Source organism: Lithobates pipiens, unplaced genomic scaffold (assembly GCF_037356315.1).
Source record: "Lithobates pipiens isolate NorthernLeopardFrog02 unplaced genomic scaffold, aLitPip1_a1.2 Scaffold_8, whole genome shotgun sequence".
Lineage (NCBI taxonomy): Eukaryota > Metazoa > Chordata > Amphibia > Anura > Ranidae > Lithobates > Lithobates pipiens.
The window spans coordinates 148,082,508-148,089,627 of record NW_027507903.1 but is presented as its reverse complement, the minus strand read 5'-3'; positions in this window follow the sequence as shown (position 1 = coordinate 148,089,627).

The window sequence follows — 7,120 nt, the reverse complement described above, 5'->3', positions numbered from 1 at the left end:
TCAATTCGTATTTGGAATTCGTATTCGGAATTCGTTTGCAGAATTTTAAAATTTTCTGATTTTTTTTTTTTTATTCAAATCAATCAAATCAATGCATTTTCAATTCGGTCAAAATTAAAATGTTAAATTGTTTTTGATTCGAATGCAGCAAAGTGAACAAACAAAAGAAAAATCTTCATCAGATGATTGCAATGACTCTTTAAATCACCTTTGGTTTAACAAAAACAGCATTATTTCCAAATGGTACTCTAATAACACACATAAGGGGTGATTTACTAAGACGCTGCGCTGGTTCATACATTAATTGCATCAGAAGAAATAATTTAATCACTAATAAATATTTTGATGATAAGCAATTCACCAAGTACATTACACCTTTATTATTAGTTTGTATGAGAATTCTTTTGTTGGCAAATTGCTTACACCACATTTCTAGCGCCACTACTAAGGGAAATAACTCTAATAGCACTATGTTGTTTGTTCCATTTATTTTTACCCATCTAGAAGGCCATTTAGCGCAGCACCAATGCATCTTCCATACTGCTGAGAAACCACAAGACCCTCTGTAAAAAACTCTAAATCTGCAGAAAAAAATAAATTATCTTGGAAAAAAAGAGCAACCATTATAGCTGTCAAAAACATTTAAACACACTACTAAATCTTCTTTTAGCTCAGAAGTTAGTGACACATGCGTGAACGGGGATTTGAGGCCTGAGATGGTCAAATAAAGTCGACACGAAAAGACCCTACCAACTGGCATTATGCAAGACACAAAAGCTAATAAACCTAGTAACGAATGTCGTTCTTTTAATAAAACGTTCTTTCTTTTCAGAAACTCAGATATTATGAATTTAAATTTATTTATTTTTTCTAAAGGTAATCTAAATTCTAAATTTACTGTGTCACCATTAATACCTAATAATTCAATTGAAGATGTGGGAAGCACTGTTTTTTCAGCTGCCAAAGGAATACCAAAGTATTCAGCAATCTTATCAAAAAGCTGAAGCATGAATAAACAGATAGGGGAGTCTGCAGAACCTATGAATAGAAAGTCATCCAGATAATGTGGGATTCCTTCATATTCGGATTCAAATGTTACCACCCATTCCAAAAAAGTGGCACATTTTTAGAAATAGGTGCAAGATATTGAGCAGCCCATAAGTAGGCACATATCATAATAAAATGTATTTTCAAACATAATACCTAATGAATTGTATGCTTCTGGAGCGATTGGTAATAATAGCAGCTTTTATATCCATCTTGGCTAATAAAGCTGCCCTACCGGATTTTCTCATTTTAAAAACTGTTTCTTCAAATGCACAGTATGAAACTGAAGACAAACTTTCTTCAATTTCATAATTTAAAGATGCACCTTTTGGGTATGACAGATGGTTTATAAGCCTGTACGAGTTGTGTTCTTTTTTGGGGATAATACCTAACGGGGAGATTCTAAAGTTGATAAATGGTAGATTTTTAAAGGCACCCACCATGCAGCCTTCTTTAATTTTTCTATTACGATATGAAGGAATAGATAAACTGACTTTAGTTTTTCCACCATATTACAACCACTACCACTAAATATAGGCGATGGGAAACCATTTGAAAACCCATTAACTAACCTTTTGGCTGTCTCCTGGTCTGGATAAATTTTCCACCCAATGAAGCATTCTTGCTAATCTCACTGGTGTGGGTGCTTTTTGCAGTATGATCTCTTTGTCCTTGAAATTTACCTCTTTTGAAACACTTAACTAATGGGTGTACCTGAACAGTGTGAACATTCATGCTTATATTTACAGGCATTACCCCATTTACATTATGTTTCATTAAATGCATTGCAGAAACCCTTTTTGTATTGCGAGATGAAAAATTGATGTGGCAATATTAAATTAAGCCACAGCCCCCACGTCCTTCAAGTGGTTGTAAACCCAGTACAGAAAAAAAAAAAAGCTGCAAGACAAAGGCATAATGAGCTAGTATGCATAGCATACCCCACTTCAATGATGGCTAAATTGACAGTTTTTGTCTGCATAATTCATCGTAATTATACCATCCTAATCCTCCAAAATTCTTATATGTCTCCAATACATGTTCTAGGTGCTGGAAAAGTCTGCAGCAGAATTCTGGGTGCCTTTCACCCAGAACGTTTGCGTAAATTGTAAATGACTGAAGCCAGTTATGGAAAGATCTTGCCAATGGTCTACGCCTATCATCTTCTGATTTTTCTTAAAATTTTCTTTCAGATTTTGCAATAAAATCCTTGGGCAATAGTGACAATATGTCTATAGACTCACCCTTCTAGATTTTTTCTTTTGTTTGCTTGAAAAGATGATTACCCAGTGGCAAGATCTCAGACAGTAGCGCTGCTTTCATACATGTTTCAGGAACTTATGAAGTAGCCAGAGTAATGCTAGAGGAAACAGGAATTCCTACTACAGAATTTGAAACATAAATAGTCTTACTACCATCTTCAACTTTATTCATATTACTTGTATTACTAGGCTATACTGCTGCATAATTAGGTCTCACATTCACGTTTGTAGCCATGTTGTTAGATAAATTTGCAATAGATTCTTTAATATTATTTAATATGCTGAATAACTCCCCGTGAGCACTAGATGGTGCTGATGAACTATTGTGAATAGGAGCAGCTATATGCTGCTCACTGTTGCCTCTGTTGACCAGCGAGGGTATCCTTTAACTGGCTCTTCTAAGCCTAGCCTCCGTGGCCGCCTTTACCAGCATTGTCTTCTGCTGCTCTGTAACACTCAGTGGTGGGGGTGGCTGGGATAGCAGACCCCTGCACTTCTGACATCACTGTTGTGGGCTCCTGACTGGCGGGTCCCTCTCCTCTGGTGGTGAACAGGTGAGCCTTCATTTCTCTCTGCTATTTCTTCTGTTCTTTGTCCCCACTGTGTCTCTTCCTCTTCAGCCATTTGAAGGCACCAGTGTAGCCACTCTTCTCTACCACTGCTACCTGCCCGCTCAAGCACTTGCCTCACCAGGAACTTAGTGGACATGACAGCGGTGTAGTGGGGCTCGTTCAGCTGTGACAGACCCACTGGCTGTTACCTCAGAGCAGGGTCCTATTTATAAAATGCCCCACTTCCAGAACTTCCCCAACGCATCACGTGACCTTCTGGGAATTTCCCAGAGGTCACGTGATGCATATCCTAGTTGTCTGAATCCTGTTTTTCCCGCCTATATCCATTCCAGCATATTTAAATTGGTATTACCCTATAAATTATGTGACAACAAATAAATTATGAAAAGGAAGAGCAACTGCATGTCCATGTTGCCATGCCCATATGCTTGTGCCCACCTTCTTATTGGGAGTGTGATGATGTTATGAGTAACTACAAAGCCATTCACTATGGAGGGTTGGGCAGAGCTATCATACATAGCTCTTCCCAGCCTTCCATACAGCAGTTGATCACTGCTATAGTAATCTACTGCGGGTTGGTTGCAATATTGCAGTATATACAGTACTTTATATATTCCCTCGCCAGAATAATTTGTAAGGTTTTGTTCAGGCGCAGAAGTCCATCATGCGTGCAGGCTATCTTCGTTTTTGCTCCTACATGCATGCATGACACATGCATGGTCTGTGTGCAAGCAGCCCGCAGATTTGGCTATAGGCACAGCAGCTGCATAGATACAGCTGCATGTAAAATTTAACATGTAGGCAGGAGTAGGTGCACAGATCCAAACACCCACTGTCTATGCTTGGATCCATGCTCCTGCTCCTGCCCACATGTCAAATTTTGACATGTGGCTACATGCAGCTATACCCGTGGCACCGCTTTGCCTGCATCCACTTCTGTAAACTACCTACATGCAGCCTGGGGCAGGTGCAGGTGCAAAAAAGAAGGAAGCCTGCTCACAGTATGGATCTCCGGCCCATCGGATTGATGCCTAAGTTGCAAAGATGATGTTGGGTGATTAAGATGAAATTTGGTTTGTGCTGTACAAGCATCAAATGATCTCAAACGTCAGGTCATTTAAATATTTATTGATCGCTTGCCTGTAAAAAAAAAGTAGCAGTCATATTAAATTGTGTCTTCATCAAGCAAACTTATCTCAGTGTTATGCCGCGTACACACGGGCGAATTGTATGGCGTACTTAGTCCGTCGAAACACATTTCAGCGGACAATCCGCTCGTGTGTGGGCTTCAGCGGACTTTTTCAGCGTGCAGTCCGGAGTACTAAGTATTTCGGTTTTTCCGAAATTCTGTCCGTCGTACTTTGGTTTCAGCGGACAATACGGTCGTCAGTATGCTAGTTCGACGGACTAAGAATGGTGCATGCCCAGAAAGGATTTACACGGCGGAAGGGTGCTTTGCTGTGTCTTGGACTTTCTATTTCTAGTCCCGTCGTACGTGCTGTACACGTCATCGCGCAAGCTTTCGATGGACTGTTTGTGTATCCGTGTGTGGTCAAGTCCGTTCAGTGGAAAGTACGACGGACTGTCCGTCGGATTGTATGACGGACTAAGTACGCCATACAATCCGCTCGTGTGTACGCGGCATTACACTACCCATTTACGTAAACTGTTTTTCCCTCTCTGCACATTGTAATGTGGCATAAAAAGGGAACAAAGCTCATCTAAAGTAAGAAGCACACATTTATGTTGAGTTTGAGTATTATGCTATGTTACATAAAAGTCAAATTTATGTGATGTCATTTTAATTAGTGGTTTTTGTTGATTATATTTTAGGGCAAATGTATGAGGGTGTGTAAATTATGATGCCTTTGGCAAAAAAAAATATTTTTACTGATTATTCTTAATAAATGCTAAGGAACTAAAAATATATGTATCCAACACACACGGATCTTATGCTCTGGCTTCCCTTTCCATCTCCATTCTATGGAGCTGTGTTTGAACCACCACTTTAAGCTTAGGGCACTGACACTAAACTCCTTGTTACCTGGCATGGCAGCCTAGAACCGCCCACTTGAGGTGCACACTGACTTTGTTGTTTCTACTGTGCTACCTCACCCAGATGTGTCCCTCTCTCGGTTTGTTACACTCTCCATACTCACCACCAGCATGTATGGATTATCCCCATTCTGGAAGGGATAGTACTTATATACGTTTCAATATAATCATTTTCTCCTTTTCAGATGGACGTTTACTGTAAAGAATGCTTTCCTTCCATACTGTGTTTAAATTAAGTCTGTCTGGGACAGGGGTTGGTTGTCCCCGTGCCTCCACCCTCTCCCCCTGTAGTCCCTCAAATACACTCCACTTGGGTGAGATACCTCTGTGTCTCTCTAAATACCCCCTTCATAGTGTGGAAGAAAAGTAAGTTTATCACACAAAGTTGTGTCGCAGACACTTGATTAAAGTTATTTGTGATTGCTGTTACTAGTTTGATATTATGATTTTTACCTCGTAGACCCCGGTTCGAGAAGTGCTCTGTGCGCTTACCACGTTTAAACCCCAATTAGGACCAATAGTGCTTATTACTGCACTGTTATGTTGCTTAGCATGCTCTCTTTATTTACCTTCATATTTTACCATTTGAATGTTCTTATGTTGCCACTCCGTGGCTATAACCCTCTCTTTCCTATTTGTTTTCAACGGTGGCTACCATTGTCCGACCCTTTGACAAATTTTGTCTCCACACCTGTGCTCTTCTTTACCCTCTTTACCCTACCCTCTCTGCAACCCCTCTGTCCCTCCCCCACTTGCTTGGCAGGCCTCTGTGCATGGGTCAGACAGGATGAGGAACCTGGACCTCATCCTGGACCTCTCCCCATTTCACTCCCACCATGGCTCTCCTTGACCACATAACTCTAGCCTCCTTTAATTGCCTCCTTTAATTGCAGAGGTCTTAACACTCCATAGAAAAGGAGCCAAGTGTTATACCATTTTCATAAAGGTAAATCTCAAATCCTACTCCGTCAGGAGACCCACTTCAAGAGCTCGGCCAACCCATCTCTAAACAGTCCCTACTATCATCAATGGTATCACAGCACCAACCCGTACGCTAAGTCTAAGGGCTGTCGATAGCCTTCCACAAATCATTTCACCCGGAAGTCATAGACTCATTGATTGATCCCTCAGGTCGTTTTATCTTCCTTAACCATTTCCCGACCGGCGCACAACGATGCACTTCAGCAGAATGGCACGGGCAGGCAAACTGGTGTACAGGTACGTCCAGTTGAATTTGCCGCCCTGCCATCGCACGTGCGCGCCTGCCGGTTAGGACCCCCGTGAGTCCGGTCGTGGGTCCCGCGGACTCGGTCGCTGTTGGGAAACCCGCGATCATCTCATGGGGAAGGAGAACAGGGAGATGCCGTTGTAAACAGCATCTCCCTGTTCTGCCTAGCAACAAGTGACACTGATCTCTGCTTCCTGTGATTGGAGCAGAGATCAGTGTTCACTAGCACACAGCCCAGCCCCCCACAGTTAGTAACATGCCCCTAGGACACACTTAACCCCTACACTGCCACCCCTGGTTAACCCCCTCACTGCCAGTGTCATTTACACAGGGATCAGTGCATTTGTATAGCACTGATTGCTGTATAAATGACAATGGTGCCAAAAATGTGTAAAAAATGTCCGATGTGTCCGCCATAATGTCGCAGTCACAATAAAAATCGCTGATCGCCGCCATTACTAGTAAAAAAAATGATTAATAAAAATGCCATAAAACTATTTTGTAAACGCTATAAATTTTGCGCAAACCAATCAATAATTGATTTTTTTCCCCAAAAATATGTAGAAGAATATGTATCGGCCTAAACTGAGGGAAAAAATGTTTTTTTATATATTTTTGGGGGATATTTATTAGAGCAAAAAGTAAAAAATAATGCCTTTTTTCCAAAATTGTCGCTATTTTTGTTTATAGCGCAAAAAATAAAAACTGCAGGGGTGATCAAATACCACCAAAAGAAAGCTCTATTTGTGGGAAAAAAAGTGTGTAAATTTTGTTTGGGAGCCATGTCGCACAACCGCGCAATTGTCAGTTAAAGCGACGCAGTGCCGAATCGCAAAAAGTGGTCTGGTCATTGGCCTGCAAAATGGTCCGGTCTGAAAGTGGTTAAACTAAAATTTGAATCTTCTATTTTTACAGTGGCTAATGTATATGCACTGAACCAAGACCAGTGGATTTTT